The sequence below is a fragment of the Ranitomeya variabilis genome, chromosome 1, assembly GCF_051348905.1.
Source record: "Ranitomeya variabilis isolate aRanVar5 chromosome 1, aRanVar5.hap1, whole genome shotgun sequence".
Lineage (NCBI taxonomy): Eukaryota > Metazoa > Chordata > Amphibia > Anura > Dendrobatidae > Ranitomeya > Ranitomeya variabilis.
Window position 1 is genome coordinate 889,746,265 of NC_135232.1, and position 22,817 is coordinate 889,769,081.

The window sequence follows — 22,817 nt, forward strand, 5'->3', positions numbered from 1 at the left end:
ACCTACAAAGACATCCATAACCTTTCTCCTTCGTATATTTCCATACTAATCTCTCAATATCTTCTCTCACATAATCTCCGATCCTCCCAAGACCTCCTTCTTTCCTCCACGCTTATCCGCTCCTCACCCAATCGTCTCCAAGACGTCTCCCAAATATCCGCCATCCTCTGGAATTCTGTGCCCCAACACATCCGTTTATCCACCACATTTGGATCCTTCAAACGGAACCTGAAAACCCATCTCTTCAAAGAAGCTTACAACCTGTAATGATCACACAGCCACCTCAACACCATCGGAGCTACTGCAACCCCCAACCTACTGTCTCCTTCTCCATAATCCTGTAGAATGTAAGCCCGCAATGGCAGGGTCCTCTTCCCTCTGTATCAGTCAGTTATTGTTAGTTTGTTTACTGTAAGTGATATTTGTATTTTGATGTAAACCCGTCTTATGTACAGCACCATGGAATTAATGGTGCTATATAAATAAATAATTATAATTAAAAAAAAAAAGTTAAGGCTCTGGCAAGGAGGGGAGCGAAAAAAGAAAATGTAAAACTGAAAAAAGCTCCGGGGTTAAGGGGTTAATGAATCTTACACCTGCACTGTCAACATTAGAGGTATGGTCTGGTACCTATAATGTCCTTTGTAAATTTCTATCCTTCAGCTGTGGGCTGATATTATCATACTGGCAAGGTCCATGGCTATTATTAGCCTCTTCTCAGCCTAAAAATACCAGCCTGCAACCGCCATAGAACTGGCGCCCGGTCTCAGCTCTTTCTGATTGCCCTGGTGTGGTGGCAATTGGGGTAATTGGTTTTGCTGTTAATGAAAGCTGTGATTTGTCAAAAATCACAGCTGACATCATCTCTTGGGGTTAGTAATCTAGAGGTGTCTGTCAGACATCCCTTTTTACTAACCCAGCAAGGAAAGGAAGAAAAAAAAGCAAAAATCCTTTATTCACAAAAACACTTCCTGCCAAGTGCCCTCATTCTCCCATTTATTAATAAGAAAACAAATCTCATGTAGTTCTGTACTAGTCCAACGATTCCACAAAGTCTCACATCGTTTGAAGCGGTGCGCCGTAACGATGCTTCATAGGCTTTTGCAGCTACGACTGCTGAGCATGCTGCTCAGCAAAACCAGCCAGCTATGAACTGATGTCAGTGGTGTCCGTGAGGTTACATCATTTCACAACATCCTGGGAGCACCGTAACAGGCGGTCCAGCAATCCGCTTTACCTGGTGGAATAGCTCTAGTATGTCGGACTTCTGGACTGTGCTGCTGCTGTGCTCTCCGTAACCCAGTGGCTGTGGGGCCCGGTAACCTTAATTGAGCCTTAAAGGGAGACTTAAAGGTTACTAGAGTTTCCAGCTGCTGGAACACCTGGATTTTGTGATCTCTGGTAACCATAGTTTGCAGCCTTCTGGTGTCCCAGCAGCTGGGAACTTCATTAGCCTTAAAGGCTCCCTTAAAGGCTCCCATAAGATTTCTGAGCCTCACAGCTGCTGCGAGACCCAATGGCTGTGAACTCTGGTAGCCAGAATTCACAGCCACTGGGTCTCCCAGCAGCTGTGAGGCCCTGAAAACTTAAGAGAGACTTTAAGGTTACTAGACTTCCAAGCTGCCCAAATATGGTAACCTTAGTTCACAGCCTCCAAGTGTCCCAGCAGCAGGGAACTTCAGTAACCTTAAAGTCTTGCGGCTGTGTGTTTTTTACCGCTTTTTTCATTGCATATTTCTACTTGTACTTTTGTACAGCAATAAATGCTGTTTAAAGCTAGTTGAAAAAAGGAAAAAAGGTCTATTTAAAGAGACATATGGACAGATAAAGAGATAGACAGATACAAGTACTTCTCACTAAATTAGTATATCATCAAAAAAGTTAATTTAGTTCAGTTCTTCAATACAAAGAGTGAAGCTCATGTTATATAGAGTCATTACAGAGTGATCTATTTCAAGTGTTTATTTCTGTTGATGTTGATGATTATGGCTTAAGTTACAGCCAATGAAAATCCAAAAGTCATTATCTCAGTAAATTAGAATACCTTATTACACCAGCTTGAAAAATGATTTTAATATCTGAAATGTTGGCCTACTGAAATATATGTTCAGTAAATGCACTCAATACTTGGTCAGGGCTCCTTTTGCATCAATTGCTGCATCAATGCGGTGTGGCATGGAGGCGATCACCCTGTGGCAATGCTGAGGTGTTATGGAATCCCAGGTTGCTTTGATAGCAGCCGTCAGCTCACCTGCATTGTTGGGTCTGGTGTCTCTCATCTTCCTCTTGACTGATAGATTAGATAGATAGATAGATAGATAGATAGATAGATAGATAGATAGATAGATAGATAGATAGATACAGAGAGATTGAGAAATATCAGGCAGCTTTCTAGGAATAAATACATTTAAAAAGTCCCCCTTATTTTTAATAACCAGTAAAAGCAAAGCAGACAACTGTGGGCTGATATTATTAGGCTGGGAAGAGCCATGGTTATTGGTCCCTCCTTAGCCAATACCAGCTCTTAGCCACCCTAGAACTGGCACATCACATTAGATGCAGCAATTCTGGTGCCCTGTCTCAGCTTTTCCTGATTGCCCTGGTGCAGTGGCATTTGGGGTAATGGAATTAGGGGTTTATGTCAGCAGTTGGCTCTGGGTCAGTAATGGAGGGGTGTCAGTCAGACTAACCCTGTTAGTAAAAACCAACACACACAAACACACGGAAAAGTCCTTTATTTTAACAAAATAAAAACAGACACTCTCTTTCACCAATTTATTTCCCCCGAAAAAATCCCACACTTGTCTGGTATAGTCCAATGGATCCGCTGTAATCAAGAGCGATGACCCATGACTAGCCCCATCCAAAATTCCAGCATATGGAGCCCCATTCAGAGAACAGGGCTTCATGGGCTGTCACATCAGCACACACTGCTGGATCTTGCAGTGTCTGTGACCAGCGGTGATGTCAGTAAGGTTACCGCCGGTCTCAGACGCTGTTTCCCACACTGTCACACAGTGCCTGTGACTGGCGGTAATCTTCCTGATGTCACAGCTCATTACAGCATCCAGCTCTCGTAGTACCCTCAGCGTGATAACTGGCAACAGCTGCTACAACATATCAAGCTTTGTTCTGTGCTCGAGTCTTCATATGCTGAGGATGTCAAAGTGGTGATCATTATGCCGTGGACTATGTCAGACCTGCATCGAACCTTTACTTTCTAATAAATGGGTAAATTATGGGAATTGTCAGGGAGTATTTTATAAATAAAATACTTTTGTGTGTGTGTATTTGTTTTTAAATAACTCCTCTGCCAGTTAAGCAGAAGTAAATGATTAATAAATATTCACTGCTTCACCCACACATCTCTCAGCGTTGAGAGATGGGCTGGGGAAGGAATGAATATTCCTTTTATCCTCAAATTTCAGAGGTCAGTGGGTCAAGCATTGGGTCCAAGGATCTTAGATAGATCCGATGACGTGTTGCTGATGACCAATCACACTATTGGCAGTAGCCAACATGGTTACTGTATTAAATGTGTATGGCAGGCAATCGCCACATGTTGATTTGCTCTCTATCATCTGCAACACATGAGGAACAGGGACTCATGCTTTCGCTTGAGCACCTCCAATACTGTGCTGAGTAACGAGCATGCATGAGCACCCTAATGCTCAATCATAAACACAATGCATTATTTGTAGTAAAACTTCCTTTTCATTGTATCACAATCTGGTACATTAGATTAAAGAAGCCCTCCGATGATAGTTTTTATCCAGTTAATATATTGCAGTCACCATATTTTACAGCACTGTGTACTTACATTTGCTTCTTTCTACCAAGTAAATTCTTCTCTTTTGTCTAAGCTATGTAGAAACAGGAATTCTCTTTTCCCTGCAAAAATCATTCCCCTCTTCAACTCCTCGCTGCTCCGCTTCTCCCCGCCAGGGGCTTTTGAAGTGATGACTCATGCAAGGAAAATTGACTTTCTGTCTCTACATAGAGCTTAGATGGATTCAGCTAGTCAGTTTTCAATCATGCAGTGCCATAGACCTAATGGAAAACAGACAAACTAACTGGGTAGAAGATCAAAATGAGCAATTGTAAGTGGACAGTGCTGTACAATATGATGATTGCAATATATTAAGAGGATAAAAACATTGATGGGAGTGCTTCTTTAACCCCTTAGTGACAGAGCCAATTTGGTACTTAATGACCGAGCCAATTTTTACAATTCTGACCACTGTCAATTTAAGAGGTTATAACTCTGGAACGCTTTATCGGATCCCGCTAATTCTGAGATTATTTTTTCGTGACATATTGTACTTCACGTTAGTGGTAACATTTCTTCGATATTACTTGCGATTATTTATGAAAAAAATGGAAATGTGGCGAAAATTTTTAAAATTTTGCAATTTTCAAAGTTTGTATTTTTATGCCCTTAAATCAGAGAGATATGTCACGAAAAATAGTTAATAAATAACATTTCCCACATGTCTACTTTACATCAGCACAATTTTGGAAACAAATTTTTTTTTTGTTAGGGAGTTATAAGGGTTAAAAGTTGACTAGCAATTTCTCATTTTTACAACAACATGTTTTTTTTAGGGACCACATCACCTTTGAAGTCATTTTGAGGGGTCTATATGATAGAAAATAACCAAGTGTGACACCATTCTAAAAACTGCACCCCTCAAGCTGCTCAAAACCACATTCAAGAAGTTTATTAACCCTTTACGTACTTCACAGGAACTGAAACAATGTGGAAGAAAAAAATGAACATTTAATTTTTTTTGCAAACATTTTACTTCAGAACCATTTTTTAAAATTTTCACAAGTGTAAAAACAGAAATTTAACCACAAATTTTGTTGTGCAATTTCTCCTGAGTACGCCGATACCCCATATGTGGAGGTAAACCACTGTTTGGGCGCACCGCAGAGCTTGGAAGTGAAGGAGCACCGTTTGACTGTTTCAATGCAGAATTGGCTGAAATTGAGATCGGACGCCATGTCGCGTTTGGAGAGTCCCTAATGTGCCTAAACAGTGGAAACCCCCCACAAGTGACAACATTTTGGAAACTACACCCCTTAAGGAACTGATCTAGATGTGTGGTGAGCACTTTGAACCCCCGAGTGCTTCACAGAAGTTTATAACGTAGAGCCGTGAAAATAAAAAATAGCATTTGTTTTCACAAAAATGACTTTTTCGCCCACAAATTCTTATTTTCACAAGGGTAACAGGAGAAATTAGACCACAAAGTTGTTGTGCAATTTCTCCTGAGTATGTCGATACCCCATATGTGGAGGTAAACCACTGTTTGGGCGCACCGCAGAGCTTGGAAGTGAAGGAGCACCGTTCGACTTTTTCAATGCAGAATTGGCTGGAATTGAGATCGGATGCCATGTCGCGTTTGGAGAGCCCCTGATGTGCCTAAACAGTGGAAACCCCCCACAAGTGATACCATTTTGGAAACTAGACCCCTTAAGGAACTTATCTAGATGTGTGGTGAGCACTTTGAACCCCCAAGTGCTTCACAGAAGTTTATAACGTAGAGCTGTGAAAATAAAAAATCACATTTTTTCTACAAAAATGATATTTTTGCCCCAAAATTTTTATTTTCACAAGGGTAACAGGAGAAATTAGACCACAAAAGTTGTTGTGCAATTTCTTCTGAGTACGTCGATACCCCATATGTGGAGGTAAACTACTGTTTGGGCTCACCGCAGAGCTTGGAAGTGAAGGAGCACCGTTTGACTTTTTCAATGCAGAATTGGCTGGAATTGAGATCGGATGCCATGTCGCGTTTGGAGAGCCCCTGGTGTGCCTAAACAGAGGAAACCCCCCACAAGTGATACCATTTTGGAAACTAGACCCCTTAAGGAACTTATCTAGATGTGTGGTGAGCACTTTGAACCCCCAAGTGCTTCACAGAAGTTTATAACGTAGAGCCGTGAAAATAAAAAATCACATTTTTTCTACAAAAATGATCTTTTTGCCCCCAAATTTTTATTTTCACAAGGGTAACAGGAGAAATTAGACCACAAAAGTTGTTGTGCAATTTCTCCTGAGTACGTTGATACCCCGTATGTGGGGGTAAAACACTGTTTGGGCGCACCGCAGAGCTTTGAAGAGAAGGAGTGTCGTTTTACTTTTTCTATGTAGAATTGGCTGGAATTGAGATCGGACGCCATGTCACATTTGGAGAGCCCCTGATGTGCCTAAACCAGTGATGGCGAACCTATGACACGCGTGTCAGTGCTGACACGCGTAGTCATTTTCAGTGACACGCCGGCCGCCGGCCGCGGCCCCATAGAAATTGCTTCTTTCCCAGGGTCTGAAGGAGAGGAAACTCTCCTTCAGGCCCTGGGAACCATATTAATGTGTAAAATAAAGAATTAAAATAAAAAATATTGCTATACTCACCTCTCCGACGCAGCCGTGACCTCACCGAGGGAACCGGCAGCGTTGTTTGCTTAAAAATCGCGCTTTTCCTTCCTTACGTGAAGTCCCGGCTTGTGATTGGTCGCGTGCCGCCCATGTGGCCGTGACGCGACCAATCACAGCAAGCCGTGACGTAATTTTAGGTCCTTCAGGATTTTAAAATCACGTTCTGGCTTGTGATTGGTCGCGTCGCGGTCACATGGGCGACGCGACCAATCACAAGCCGGGACGTCACGGGAGGCAGGACAAGCGCGCATTTTAAAAACGGTTAATTACCGGCGATCGCAACTCAGGGGTCGGTAAAAAACCCCCGAATCATGTTCTCTGGGGTCTCGGCTACCCTCGGCTACCGAGACCCCAGAGAAAATCCGACTCTGGAGGGCGCTATTCACTTTTTCCACAGCGCCGTTAATTAACGGCGCTGTGGTTTAAGTACCCTTAGCGGCCGCCGTTAAAAGGCGTATCAGCGGTCGTTAAGGGGTTAAAAAAGGTATTGAACATCTGTAGCAGTAAGCTTTACCATGGGACTGAAGTATGCTAAACAAACACTGTGGGCAAATAATCTATCGTGTTATGTATTAGGGTATAATTGTGATGAAGAACATAGGGATGTAAAGAACACCAGAAAGGGAACCTGTTTCATCAATTGCCTTCTCAGATTATGCATTAGACATAACACAGTTTTTTTTTTCATTTGCATATTCCCACCAAAGAAAATGAAAAAAAAAAAAACCTTGCCTCCAATGAGTTAAGTGGGAAAATTACTTATCCTGGGGCCAGAGGGGAGGGGATCTTTAATGAGTGATGTTATGCCCACAAAAATCATATACAGGTGCTTTTCACAAAATTAGAATAACATCAAAAAGATAATTTATTTCAGTTCATCAATACAAAAAGTGAAACTCATATATTATATAGAGTCATTACAAACAGAGTGATCTATTTCAAGTGTTTATTTCTGTAAATGTTGATGATTATAACTTACAGCCAATGAAAAGCCAAAAGTCATTATCTCACTAAATTAGAATACTTTATAAGACCAGCTTGAAAAATTATTTTAAATTCTGAAATGTTGGCCTTCTGATATGTAGGTTCAGTAAATGCACTCAATACTTGGTCAGGCTCCTTTTGCATCAATTACTGCATGAAAGCAACGTGGCATGGAGGCGATCAGCCTGTGGCACTGCTGAGATGTTATGGAATCCCAAGTTGCTTTGATAGCAGCCTTCAGCTCGTTTGCATTGTTGGGTCTAGTGTCTCTCATCTTCCTCTTGACAATACCCCATAGATTCTCTATGGGGTTAAGGTCAGACGAGTTTGCTGGCCAATCAAGCACAGTGATACTGTTGTTTTCAAACCAGGTATTGGTACTTTTGGCAGTGTGGACAGGTGAAAAGTCATGCGGGAGAATGAAATTTCTATCTCCAAAAAGCTTGTCTGCAGAGGGAGCATGAAGTGCTCTAAAATTTTCTGGTAGACAGCAGCGCTGACATTGGTCTTGATAAATCACAGTGGACCTACACCAGCAGATGACATGGCACCCCAAACCATCACTGATTGTGGAAACTTCACACTAGACCTCAAGCAGCTTGGATTGTGTGCCTCTCCACTCTTCCTCCAGTCTCTGGGACCTTGATTTCCACATGAAATGCAAAATTTACTTTCATCTGAAAACAACACCTTGGACCCCTGAGCAACAGTCCAGTTCTTTTTCTCCTTGGCCCAGGTAAGAGGCTTCTGGCGTTGTCTATTGCTCATGAGTGGCTTGACACAAGGAATGTGACACTTGTAGCCCATGTCCTGGATACATCTGTGTGTGGTGGCTCATGAAGCAATGACTCCAGCAGCAGCCCACTCCTTGTGAATCTCCTCCAAATGTTTGAATTACCTTTTCTTAACAATCTTTTGAAGGCTGTGGTTATCCCACTTGCTTTTGTACCTTTTTCCTTACACTAAATTTTCCATTAACATGCTTGGATACAACACCCTGTGAACAGCTAACTTCTTTAGCAATGATCTTTTGTGGCTTACCCTCCTTGTGGAGAGTGTCAATGACTGCCTTCTGGACATCTGTCAAGTCTGCAGTCTTCCCAATGATTGTGGAGCCTATTTAAACAGACTAAGGGACCTTTTTAAATGCTTAGAAGCCTTTGTAGGTGTTCTTTTGTTTATTACTCTAATTTACTGAGATTAGGACTTTTGGGTTTTCATTGGCTGTAAGCCATAATCATTAACATTAACAAAAATAAACGGTTGAAATAGATCACTCAGTCTGTAATGACTCTATATAATATGTGAGTTTCACTTTTTTGTATTGAAGAACTGAAATAAATCAACTTTTGAAGATATTCTCATTTTGTGAGAAGCACCTGTATAGAACTTGGCCCCAGGGATACAATCCCTGCAAAACAGGCACACAACAATGGGTTGATATGGAGGTGTTTCAGAATAAATAAATTCAATAAGTTATCATGCTACTAACTACTGGAGGTAACCTGCGACCAGCCTAAAGTAAAACAACATTTTTAAAAACACGCATTATACATTTGTAAAGCCTTAGTACCCTTAAAACTTTGTACACTAGGCAAACTGGCCCAAGCATATCAAAATAGTCAGAAAATACTCTTAAACACCAAATCCTTGTCATTAAGCAGTTCTGATTTAGGATGGCTTTCACTGCTCCATCATACAGACTGATTTGCCTTTTGCTATGCTTTATTAAACTTTGTATTTACTTAACAACAGCGCCTGTTGTATTTACTTTTATACAGTTTCACAATTTTTAATGTTATAACATTTTCATTGAAAAAAAGCACCCATTGTGGATTATTTTTCCTGCCAGAAGCAAACTCTGCAAACCTTCCAAACCTGAGCTGGCCACCCAGTGACTGGGCTTTATTATAAACACGGGGACGTAACTCAAATGTTGTGTTTAGGAGATGTGTTCCAGGTGCTTTGCTGCAAGACTATCTTGAAATTTTGCTTAGGACTTGGTTGGTTAAGAGGGACCCTGTGTATTGTGTTTATATGAGGTTATGTTACAATTGGTAATAGGTTTACATTAAGCTACGTGGATCCAGAAAGTGTGATTACAAAGAGAGATCAAGCACCTAGTATTAGTGTAACAGTCCTACATTCATAGGACATTGATTCAGTTATCTTTTGTAAGTCATATATCATTGAATAATCCTGAGCCATGTCAATCTTCCTGTTGATGTACTGTTTGTCACCCAAAACAATGTGATAATCTAAAGGCAAACAAGAATACATAGGAATGATCCTTCGCTTCTCTAAATGTCTCTTTAATTGGATATGGGAATGGTTCATGGACCTATGACCTTTGCTGTCAACAGGAAATTTCCAAGTGTAAACAAGATATGCTGCCAATAATATTCATGGTTTATGGGGACAGGAGGATCCTAGTAGCGGTAGTTCAGTCCCTATACAGTTAATCAGCTCACATTAAAGATGACACATTTCCTTTGTATTTTAGGCAAAGAAAATATATTTTCATCTTTTACATTTTAAAAATTACGAAAGGGAAAATGTGCGGATGCATAATTAGTAGAACCACCTTTTAAAAAGACAGCTTTTCAAATGCTTTTTGTAGTTAAACGCTTTTTGTTTGAGGGATTTTTGTCCATTCTTCCTTGTGAGATTCATGGGTTGTCTTGCATGCACTGCTATTTTGAACTCTAGCCACAGATTTTCAATAATGTTCAGGTCAGTGAACTGTAAGGTCCATTGTAAAACCTTTAGCTTGTGCCTTCTGAGGTAGTATATTGTGGATTTTGACTTGTGTTTAGGATTATTATCCATTTGTAGAAGCCATTCTCTTTTCAACTTCAGCTTTTTTTTTACAGATGGTGTTATGTTTGCCTCAAGAATTTGTTGAAATTTCATTGGATCCATTCATCCCTCTATCCATGAAATGTTCCCTGTGCCATTGGCTGCAATACAGCCCCAAAGCATGATTGAGCCACCCACATGCTTAACCACTTTCTGACATTTGTTGTAGTAATCTGTCCCTGTGCCTGGGCCTACTTGACCTGGAACGGATTATTATGTCATCATGATCACCCGTGCACATGCAGACGATCGCCGCCGGGTATCAGCTGATTCTGACTGCTGACACCTGGCACTAAGTACAAGGAGCGGTCATGCACCGCTCACAGCACTTTAACCCCTAAAAGCTGCCATCAAACACAATCACAGCATTCCAGGAGCTGGCAGTGGGATGACAGCCCATCTGCCCTTGGATTGGAGACCCAGCAGCATGGTGCAGGGTCCCGATCAAAGCCATGGTGATCCGATATCGTCATGATGACATCCGGGTCAACAGAGCTAGGAAAGTTGCTTGATCATGCCCAGTGCAACTTTCTCTGTCAGTTCAGAGCTGACAGTCTGTACAACACATGAATGCTGCTGCATCCCCATGCTGTGCAAGCAATCAGCCTGTATGGAAATGATGGTTCCATAGTGGGACAAAGTAAGAAAGTAAAAAAAATTGTTAAAATAATTGTAAACATATAAAAAAACTAAATTAATAATAAAAAATATCAAAAGATATTGCATCCATAAATAAATATTTGTATGAAAAAAATCTAAACAATAAAAGTACACATATTGGGTATCACCGCGTCCGCAACAACCTGACCTCTACAACTGTCTCACTAGTTAACCCCTTTAGTGAACACCATAAAAAATTAAAAACAAGGCAAAAAACAGTGCTTTATCATCATACGACCGAATAAAAAGTGGAATAAAGCGCGATATATTATAAAAATTCTAAAAAACGGATATAAATAAACATGGTAACACTGAAAACGTCATCTTGTCCTGCAAAATACAAGCTGAGATACAGCTTCATCAGTGGAAAAATAAAAAATGTATAGCTCTCAGAATAAAGCGACCCAAAAATAATAATTTTTTGTATAAAATCTATTTTATTGTGTAAAAGCGCCAAACATAAAAAAATCGATATAAATGTGGTATCGCTGTAATCATGCTGACCTGAAGAATAAAACTGCCTTATCAATATTACCATACACGGAATAGCATGAAACCCCTCCCCCCAAAAAAAGTCCTGAATTGCTGTTTTTTGTTCATTCTGCCTCCCAAAAATCGGAATAAAAAGCGATCAAAAAATGTCATGTACTCAAAAATGGTACCAAAAAAATGTCAACTCGTCTTGCAAAAAAACAAGCCCTCACATAATTCTATGGGCCAAAATATGGAAAAATTATAGCTCTCAAAGCATGGTGATGCCAAAACACTATTGTTTGCAATAAAAAGCGTCTTTTAGTGTGACAGCACCAAACATAAAAACCCGATATAAATCTGGTATCGCTGTAATCGCACCGACCCAAGGAATAAAGTCACCTAGTCACTTAAACCGCACGACTGCATAAAAAATAAATAAAACAAAATTCTTCACCTGCTCTTGATTTTTTCATTCTGCCTCCCAAAGATCGCAGTAAGGCTCGGCGCACATTTATCCTGCACTCTGCGCTGAGCGCTTGCACCTGAGTTTCCATGTAAGTCTCTGAAATATGTGATCAGGACAAAGAGTTCAGTGAAGAAGAATTCAGATTCAGAGGAAGATTTCCTATTATGAAGCAGATAGAGGAACTGTGGATGCCATCTGAGCTGTGATCCAGCAATGTCCGTATGTTTTTTTAGGATTTGTATAAAAGTGCCCTTGGCCACAGTTTTGGGCTCTTCTGAAAAGAAGGACACTGCTGAACAGAAGCCAGATAGAGTCCAGAGTAATTCTGCTGCCTCATTATAGTGAATAGATACCTTGGGAGTTTCATCTGAATCACATCACTCAGAGATTTAGATGGAAGCTCAAAAGTAAGAGGTCAGCATAGAGCACCAGATAAATGTGATCCCAAATGTTATCTAAAATGTTCCCAATAAAAGCTTCAACTCTATCCACAAAAAAAGCAAGCCCTTACTCAGGTCTGTCATCTAGCATCCACGTTTGGCATTTCTGAAGTGATGAGAGCCCACCTAACTTATGGGTGCATGTCTCCAGAAGCACGGGCTGGGCATAATGTACTGGTGACTGCAACGTACTGGTGTCTGTAGCATACTGGTCACTACAGCCTACTGGTCACTGCAACGGCAGTTTGCAATAATCACTCGGCAACATTCATACCAAGGGGTATAATTTCCATAATGGGTTCACTTGAGGGGTGATTCTGCTGTTCTAGCAATTAAGGGCTCTGTATATAGTCTGCAAACTGTTCTAGGAACATTTGTGCTCCAGGAGGCAAATAGTGCTCCATTCCTCCCGAGTCTCTCTGTATGGCTAAGTAGTACTGTACAACCACATATGGGATATTGCCACGTTCAGTCGAAGTTGTAGGACAAAGTTTGGTGCCATTTTTACCCACTTCTTGAGTAAAAATTTAAAATCTGTGGCTAAAAGAATATTTTAGTGGTAAAAATGTAGTTATTTTTTCTTCACTGCCCAATGGTATAAAATTCTGTGACACACATGTGGTGTCAATATGATCACTGCACCCCTATATGAATTCATTAAGAGGTGTAGTTTGAAATATGGGGTCACTTATGGGGGGTTCTGCTGTGTTGGCACATCATGGGCTCTCCCAGTGGGTCATGGCACCTGCAGACCATAACAGTAAAATCTGGCGCTTTTATTATTATCATGGCTCAATGTTATAAACATCTATGAAGCACCTGGGGTTTCAAGGTGTTCACCATGGATCTAAATACATTCCTTGATGGGTATATTTTCCAAAATGGGGGTCACTTGTGGAGTGTTTCCACTGTTTAGGCACTTCAGGGGCTCTCCAAATGGAACAGGACGTCATAATTCCAGGAAATTTTACATTTAAAAAGTCAAATGACGCTCCTTTCCTTTCCGAGTCCTGCCATTCTCCCAAACAATCGTTTTCTCCCTCATATTGGGTATCAGCGTACGCAGGAGAAATTGCACAGCAAATTGTATCATGTAATTTCTCCTGATAACCTTGCAACATGTGGGGTTAAAACATATTTGTGGAGAAAATTAGATTTTTTTTATTTTCATAAACTTCTATGAAGCACCTAAGGGTTCAATGTGCTCACCACACACCTAGATCAGTTCCCTGAGGGGTCTAGCTTCCAAAATGGTGTCAGTTGTGGGGGATTTTCACTGTTTAGGCACATCAAGGGCTCTCAAAACGCGACATGGCAATCGGCAATTGTTGCAGCAAATTTTGCATTCAAAAAATCAAATGGCACTCCTTCCCTTCCCTATGCGATATGGCGTCCACCAATTGGCGCATGTATCCTTCTAAGCTCTGCTGTGTTCCCAAACAATATTTTTCTCCCTCATATGGGTATTCGCATGCTCAGAAAAAATTACCATATTTTTCCCTTTATAAGACACTCCGGATTATAAGACGCACCCCAAATTTAGAGGAGAAAAATATGAAATTTATTTTTAATAAAATGGTGGTGCTTCTTATAATCCATGCATCTTATTGCTTACCGGGGGTGGTGGCTGCAGTGAAGCAGGGTTGCTGCTGGAGGAGGCAGGAGTGGGGTGATGCTGCAGGCTGGGATGAAGGTGTGTCCGGCAGTGCTGTTGATGTCTGGTGCTACATACTTTTGATGCTGAATTTTATGATGAGCATGCAGGACAGGTTTTCTTCTGATGACTTGTCCATGAATGCCATATTTGTGCAGGTGGCTCTGAACAGTAGAACAATGTACTACAACTTCAGAGTCTCCAAAATCTTTCTGAAGATCTTTTGCAGTCAATCAGGGGTTCTGATTTGCCTTTCTAACATTCTTATGAGTAGCTCTCGCTGAAATTTTGCTTGGTCTTCGAGACCTTATGTTGACCTCCACTGTTCCTGTCAACTGCCATTTCTTAATTACATTTTAAACTGAGGAGAGGGCAACTTGAAAATGCTGTACTATTTTTTATAGACTTCTCCTGCTTTGTGGGCTTCCACCATTTTCCTTTTCAGAGTGCTAGGCAGCTGCTTAGAAGAACCCATGGCTGTTGTTTTTTTTCACAAGGTTAGAGGAGGCTGGGAAAAAAAGCTGGGAAATTTGCATCATCTGGCCTTTCCTAATGATAGCAAACAAGCCAAAACTCTAAGAGGCTAATTAAGGTCTGAAACCTTGGTCAAAGTTATCTGAGCATACAAATCTCCACGGGTGCCCAAACTTTTGTGTCTCATTCTACTTTTTGTAATTTTTAAAATGTAAAAAATGAAAATATATATATGATTTTTACCTAAAATAAAAAGGAAATGTGTGATCTTTAACTTTAGGCCTTTTAGAGATCATTTCACCTTCAGCATGGTGGCTCCTGTTATGATCCGGTGACCTTGGAGCCGCATGAGAGACTTTCTCAGGAGTAGGTGGTACCTGTACTGACCGCAAACCCTAAACTAACACCGCAACTAGAAGTAGCCGTGGGATGTACCTAACACGTCCTAGACACCTCGACACAGCCGGAGGACTAAATACCCCTATAGACCTATAGATGGAAATGGGAATTTTATCTTGCCTCAGAGCAGAACCCCAAAGGATAGGCAGCCCCCCACAAATATTGACTGTGAGTATAAGAGGAAAGACACACGCAGGCAGAAAAACAGGATTTAGCAAAAGAGGCACTTCTAGCTAAATAGAAAAGGATAGGACAGAATTCTAAGCGGTCAGTATTAAAATCTTAAAAATATCCACAGCAGATAATACAAATATTCTACATCTAACTAAAGACATAGAAAGTATATCTGCATCTCCTGAGAATCCAGCATGACTGAAAAATCCAAACAAAGTCTAAGCTGGACAAAAACACAATAAATTGCACTGAATTGCAAAGCACACTGCATGTGTGCACAGAGACAAAAAACCAGACACTTATCTTAGCTGAATTGGCAGCAGGGCATGAGGAACCAGAGAGAGATGCAATCCCTCCAAAAACAATGGACAACTGGCAAGGAGTAATGGATCCTGCACACCTAAATACCTAGTAGAGCTGCAATCAGCAGAAACACCTGCCCTGGATTACAACCCCAAGACAACTGCACTACCACCAACAACCACCGGAGGGAGCCCAAGAGCAGAATTCACAACAGGCTCCGTTGTTTAGCACTGCATCTTTGCAGCGCTGGGGTCCTGGTTTAAAATCCAACCAAGGACAACATCCTGCAAGGTGTTTGTACGCTCTCCCTGTGTACTCCGGCTTCCTCCCACACTGAAAAGACATACTGATAGGGAATTTACATTGTCAGCCCCAATGGGGACAGTGCTGCTAATGTCTGTAAAGCGCTTTGGAAATAATGGCACTATATAAGTGAGATAAATAAATAACTTGCTTAACTGTTCACAATAACAGTAATTTTGAACAGGGGTGCCCAAACGTTTAAATGCAACTGTATATAATCTCAGATCAAGTTTAAGAATGTGACCTGCGTTTGAAACGCATTTGTCTTTTATGATGTCCTTTCCCTGTCCTCATGTACACATACATTTTAAATGTGTATGGAATTTTTAAGCATTCAGAGTAAAGGAATTTTTTTTTTAATTTAATCACAAGCTGGATCAACTTTTTAGCATAACTGCAATGTAAAGGACTACCCCACTACTACAGTATGGGCCTTTAAAGAAGCAAAACAGGTTGAAGTCCTGAAGAAATGACAGATGATTGCTTTTGTCAGATTGAAGACATTTCTGTGACCATTGTGGGGTTTTCTGTCATTAAACGAGGGGTACCAACAATTTTGACCACGTGTCTACTGTATATGCTGTATTGTCTTATCCTATTTTCAACATCTTTTGTTTATTTTTATAAGCACTACCTAATTGTTGGATTACATATTTAAAATGTAATATCTTAGTTCCTCTTGCTCTATAAACCGCACCACTAAAGCCTTGTGAGGCTCAACATTACCAGTAAGTGCAATAGACCTGTAATAAACAGTTGGTGGTGGCAGCTAGTAATTGACATATGGAGGAAGAGAAAGCTGTGGCTACTCTCTCACTTCCTCTAGATGTCTTGATTTGTGTGAAGGAGGGGAGAGTGAACTCAGCTCTTATTGTGAGCAACAAGAGAGTCAGTGCCAATACCACTGGAAAGGCACCATCAGTGAGAATAACTGTTAGGCCGGGGTCACACTAGAGAGAAATACAGATGAGGGAGAGGCGCAAAAACAACGCATTGCACACGGACCAATGTTTCTCTATGGGACAGGTTCCATCAGCCGTATATTTCTCGGCCTTATTTTATGGGCTGAGAAAATCACAGCATGCTGCGATTGTCAGTGTATTCCTACAAAAATACGCCAATGAAAGTCTATGGGGGTGAGAAAAATATTGATTATTCACGGACCATGCGTGCAACTTGCGAGAAATTCTCAAGACTTTTCCAGGTGACAGGAAATGGGCCAAGCCATTATCAGGAAGCTTAGACATGCTAATTAGCTCAAAAAATGCTCCAGACATCCCGAGAGAATGCCTCTATGGAGTCCCGCAGCATGTCTTCATTTATCAATGTGGAGATGCTTATTGTTCTGGTCCAAGAAAGGCCAGAGCTATGGGACCAAAGGGATGCACACTACTCAGATCGGGCCAGAAAAGAGACGGCATGGGGGAGGATATGTGGGCTTCTTTTTTCTGATTTTGCAGACTGTCCACGTGAGGAACAGCAACAAATAAGTAAGTTCACTCATGTTTTGAAAATAATATTATTAACTGCACTAAATAACAAGTTTTCATACTATCCCCTTAAATTCTAGTATGTGGTTTTTTAACCTATTATTAGTAATTAAGATTATGCTTAAAAATTACAGCTTACTAGGCCACATGACTATGTAAACTCTCAATAAACTTGTGTATGCAATCTGCGCAATGTCCTTATACATTATTTTTGTCTGTCATTGCAGTGGAAGATGTTATGAGACGCTGGCGCAGAATCCGCGATCAATATAGGCGGAACATCAACAGCGGGCCAGGAGTGGTGATACCGCACTGACAAAGCGGAAATACTTTTATTTTGACCGCCTGGCTTTTCTGGCTCCCAGTATTGATCTCAGACCGTAATTCATATATCACACCACATTACACGTATGTTTTTTAGGGTCATATGTCTTATATTTTTTTTTATGATCAAATTTCAGAACAGAACTCAGTCCAACCTCATTGAGAGGGAGACAGGGTCAGATTCTGAGGCCATTATAGATCCGGTCGGGGAAGGTGAAGAGGTGGCTGGCCCATCTTCTCAGCCTTCCAGCTGCATCCCACAAGTTCCTCCTGCACCAGTAGCTTCACCTACACCAGCACCAGCACCAGCTGCTGGACCAGCACCCATCAGCCTGGAAGAACCAGGCAACCAGCCCTACTGTTCATCTAGAGGCCTCCCCACAGCCTGCTGTGATATCCCGTCGTGGGCGACGAAGGCGAGAGAACCCTGCCTCAGATACCTGGAGGCATGTTGACATGGGGGTTCTCAATTACCTGGCCAGGGCTGCCCAGGATGAGGGTGAGGAGGCATACTCCTGCAGTCTGACCCGGTACCTTCGTCCCCTACCCCATGAGGTGAGGCTACATGTGCGAGGGTCCATTCAGATCCTCATTGACACATGCACACCACCCAATACCCCATCTGAGGTCTTTGAGTTCTTGGAGAGGTGGCAGCTGTCACCCCATAACCTGCTGAGACTTCAACCAAACACACAAGTGCATGGTCAACATGGAACTGAGGCACCTCCTCCATGGGTGCCTACACCTCAACCCATTCCCCCCAAAACCAACCATGGTCACAACAGGCACAAATGGCATCCTGTAACCAACCTGCCCAATATGGCCACTTGTACAGACCCAGTGTTGGAGGCTGGTCCCAACCTGAGTTTGCACGACATAGCCATATTGGGGGGTATGAGTCACGTGGGTTCCACAATTCCCAGGAGTCTCATCTCCAATATCCATATGGTCACTTTGCAACTCAGCAATCTGACCCTGGCTAAAACATACAGCATGGCCAAGATTATGCACCCACACAGGGTGAAGTACAATTTGACCAACACAGCCAATAAGAAAGAGAGGCTGGACTCCCGCCATCACCTCCACCAAGATACCAAAATCTCTAATTTTGTTTTTGTCTTTGATTTTGCTGTTGCAAAATAATATATTTGTTTGCTGGTTATGTTTCTGTACATGTAAAAAATGGGTATGGCCAAACTTATATGGCCAAAAAAGCCATATGAGTTCAATATGGTTTGATATACAATATAATCTGTTTGGGCTTTATAAAAAAGTTAAAAAAGCCAATTTTTGTCTCTTCTTACAATAATTAATACAAGATACAAAATGAATTCCAAAACCATTACATAAATCAAACATAACTTAAATGAAAAAAATATATTTATATACACAAACAAATACAGCATGCTCTTGCCAGGGAGTAGCACCCTGAGGTGTCACAAAATAATTAGTGAAAATATCACGTACTTTCAGTCCTGAAAGCGGATGACGCTGAGGAATGACATGTGGTCTAAGCCTACCCACATTGCCCAACACACCTTCAGCACCATCAGATGATGAGCATTCATGAACTCAGGTGACGTTATGTAGGAATACACATGCTTTGATGACCTCATTTACGCTGGCTTCACTCAGCTGAATGGCTGACTGGAGGACCCGCCATTTGGCACAAAGAATGCTAAAGGATCACTCCACCAGGCGCCGTGCGCATGAAAGGCGCAAGTTTAAGATCCTATGCCAGTGGTCCAGGTTTCGACGGGGATATGGCCTCATTAAGCTAGTTTCACACTAGCGTTTAGCCGGGCTGCGGACTTCCTCCGTGAAGCTCCGCCCACTGCCACTCCTCTTCATTCAGCTCCGCCTACAGCTGCATGTGGCGTGCGTACCCTATCTTTCACATTGTGTACGCAGGCCATGCCGCTGTATGCGGATGCCGCCACTTGCGTCGTTTTGATGGTGCGACGATCTGCGCCAAACGCAACAAGTTGCAATTTCGTGCAGATGCCGCACCGTCAAAAAGACGCATGCAGCGGCATCCGCATACAGCGGCATGGCCTGTGTACCCAATGTTTATCATAGGGTGCGCACGCCGCATGCAGCCGTAGGCGGAGCTGAATGAAGAGGCTCATCAGTGGGCAGGGCTTCACGGAGGAAGTCCGCATCCCTCTGCAGCCCGGCTAAACGCTAGTGTGAAACTAGCCTTACATGCCTGGTTAACGAAAAGGCCTCATCTGCAACAAGGACATAAGGCACAGAATCTTGATTGGAGTCTGGAAGCTGACGTAGTGGTGGTAGGTCTAACTGGTTATTGCGCAGCCGCCGACCCATTATGGAAGAATTGAAGACTCTAGAATCTCCCGTTCTCCCATAGGCCCCAATGTCTACAATTATAAACCTGTAGTGACTGTCAGCCAGAGCCAACAACACTACAGAAAAATATTGTTTATAATTATAGAATTGGGACCCTGAGTTCGGCGGCTTATGTACACGTATGTGTTTTCCATCAAGGGCTCCAATACAATTTGGAAATTGGCATTGCTCCTCAAATCCACAGGCAATCTGCATCCAGTCTTCCATCTTGGGCTCAGGCATGACCACTTGATGAAGTGTGGACCAGATTACAGAACAGGTAGACAGGACTATGCCTGAGATTGTAGACCTCCCAATTTAAAATTCATGATGGAGTGCTGAATAGGAAAGACCTGTTGCCAGGAAGCTGAAAGATAAAAAAAAAAAACATAAAAAAGGTTTGAAGGTTTTAAAACATTCATATAGAGCACTAGTACTGTGTGGTACTAACAAGCTAGGCTATCATTACCTTAAAAAATTTACAATGGCTATGTGAATTTTAAATTAATAACATATTCTTAGTACTTATAGTAGAGATTTTAGATATATTATTAATAAATTAACAGCAGCTGGTAAGCATAACTAGATAAGACATTTATTAGAGACATCATCAACATAGAGTATGAGGAAGAGGAATACATACCATAACGTAAGGAGAAGACGCTCCTCTGCAGATATATATTTATGTATCCTGGTGTTCTGAAATGTTATCCCAGGATGCACTATCTCCAATAAAATATCAAAGGTTGCAAGGCTCATGCGACAATATTGGAAAAACTTGTCGGGATGTGTCCGCAGAGATGCATAGAGACGGTGGAAATGGTCTTTAGTGAGACATTGCCTCAAAAGCGGATGGACCCATATTCGTCTCCTCCTTCTCGGATCCACTATCACTGGATATGGCTGGCCAAAGCGGCGTGACAAAACCCAGTTGTATAGGACACTCTCAGTTGGGGTGAAATGAAGTAGGTCTGACATGTTGCCAACAAAGCACCAATACACCAACACAAGCACAGCAACAAAATGGCCAGATTGGAGGCTGCCACCTGTTGTAGAGGCAATAAATAGGGTTGCTGATGATGATTGATATTAATTTCAGGCCTCAAAACCATTAAATGTCCATTTTTGAAGGTTGCGAGAAAAAAAACGCTATACAGATGCAATACGGATGACATACGGAGGATTACATGCGCAACATATGCAGCCACACCTTGCCAACGGATGACATACGGATCACTGTTGAGGGAACATTTCTGCGTATTAAGCCCGTAAAAACGGACCGTATTTTTATAGGTTAAGTCTGACTCCGACCTTACTATTTTACTTGGGGGAAAACAGGGATTGAGAAAGGTTTGTCTGAGTACTGGACAACCCCTTTAAGCCCACCATACATTTGAGATGGCTGTTAGCCATCTCAACCAAACACAAAACCATTCTATGAAAGAGCCACTGCCAGACATCTCTGAGAGGCGTATCTCAGCAAGTAGAAAAGGATCAGCAGTCCTTAACTCCTCCTTTGACCATTAGTCAAACCTATCGATGTCATATACAACTCCAAAAATCAATAATGAGATTAAAAGTAATGCACACCGTAGTAAGACACATTTCAGTATACTGTGCTGCCTTCATGAGGCTGCTTGTCCTTTTCAAAAACAATCATGTTGTGTGACATTCAGAGTTGCAGAATAAAATAGTATCTTCCAAAGAAGCTCCTAAGTATATTTATCAGGTATTTGCTGCACTTTTTTATATTTGATTTAGATGCATTTAACATTCATTAGAATGTAGAAATCTACAAAAAAAGATGCATAGGTATAACAGTGAGCTAAGGGAAAAGTAGCTATAATGAACATCAATAGCTTCAGTGTAAAGAGAAAGTTTCTCATCAATCAAAGCCATTCAATGATGTGTTTGTAGACTCTTGATTTGAAGTCTGTTCCCTTCATGGTACTAAGACATAACACCATTTCACCCAGAATTGTAAAGATGTTCTTTGTAATGTAATGAGGAAACGAGGCCATGTAAACCATGTGACCATTTGAACCATATCTCGATGCTTCCTACTTTTTATCCTGTAAGGTCAATAGCATTAGTGGCGTGCTGTCTTTAATAACAAGTCTTGTTGTTGTTTGAGGGGACGTGTTTATTTTTTCCCACGCAGTGACTTGTACGGCTGTGACGATCACTTCCTTTCTATTATGCTTGGCTACAGTGTATCATAACTATACCGAAGCATTACTTTTTAAAGTTTGTAGCTGTTGCAGTAAAACTAAGCTTAGAAATGTAGTGATGTTGTCGTAGTCTGCAATGTATATCTTCCTAAAGGGGTTGTCTGAAGTCCAAAGTAATTTTCATCCTAAATCCCTATGTATTTAGTGCCATAATCACACTTGTTTCATCTATCCGTGAATTAAAATGTCCCTATCCTTCCCTAACTACACGATCTGTTTTTCTTTATTTTGTTTCCACGCTGGGATACGTAATCAAAAAGGAAGTGGAAAAAAAAAAAGAAAAACCGTTAGATGGTGTAGTTAGGGAAGAATAAATATATTTTAACCCCTTTACAACCTTTGACATAGATTTACATCAAATGTCGGGTCCCTGCCTTTGATGAGGGCTCTCACGCCAAGTCCACATCTTTGATCAGTCATCATGTGCCTTTAACAGCCGCCCATGGCCATTAACCAGTTACATCCCACTGTCAATCACAGATTGTAGTATTCAATATGCGCAGGAAGCCCACCCAAATCCATCCTGAGTGTGTGCCAAACACAATATAGTCTGTATACACTGCTCATGAAATTATGCTATTAAAGGGAATGTGTCAGCAAGTTTTGATGTGTAATCAGAGAACAGCATGATGTAGGGACAAAGCGTTGGTTTCCAGCAATGTATCACTTACTGTGCTGCTTGTTGCTTGATTGTCAACTTCCTATGTCCATTGTACCTTGTCAGCGAGCAGTCAATCAGTGGTGGGAGATGGGATACACAAATTAGCTGTACTGGCTTGCAGGAGACA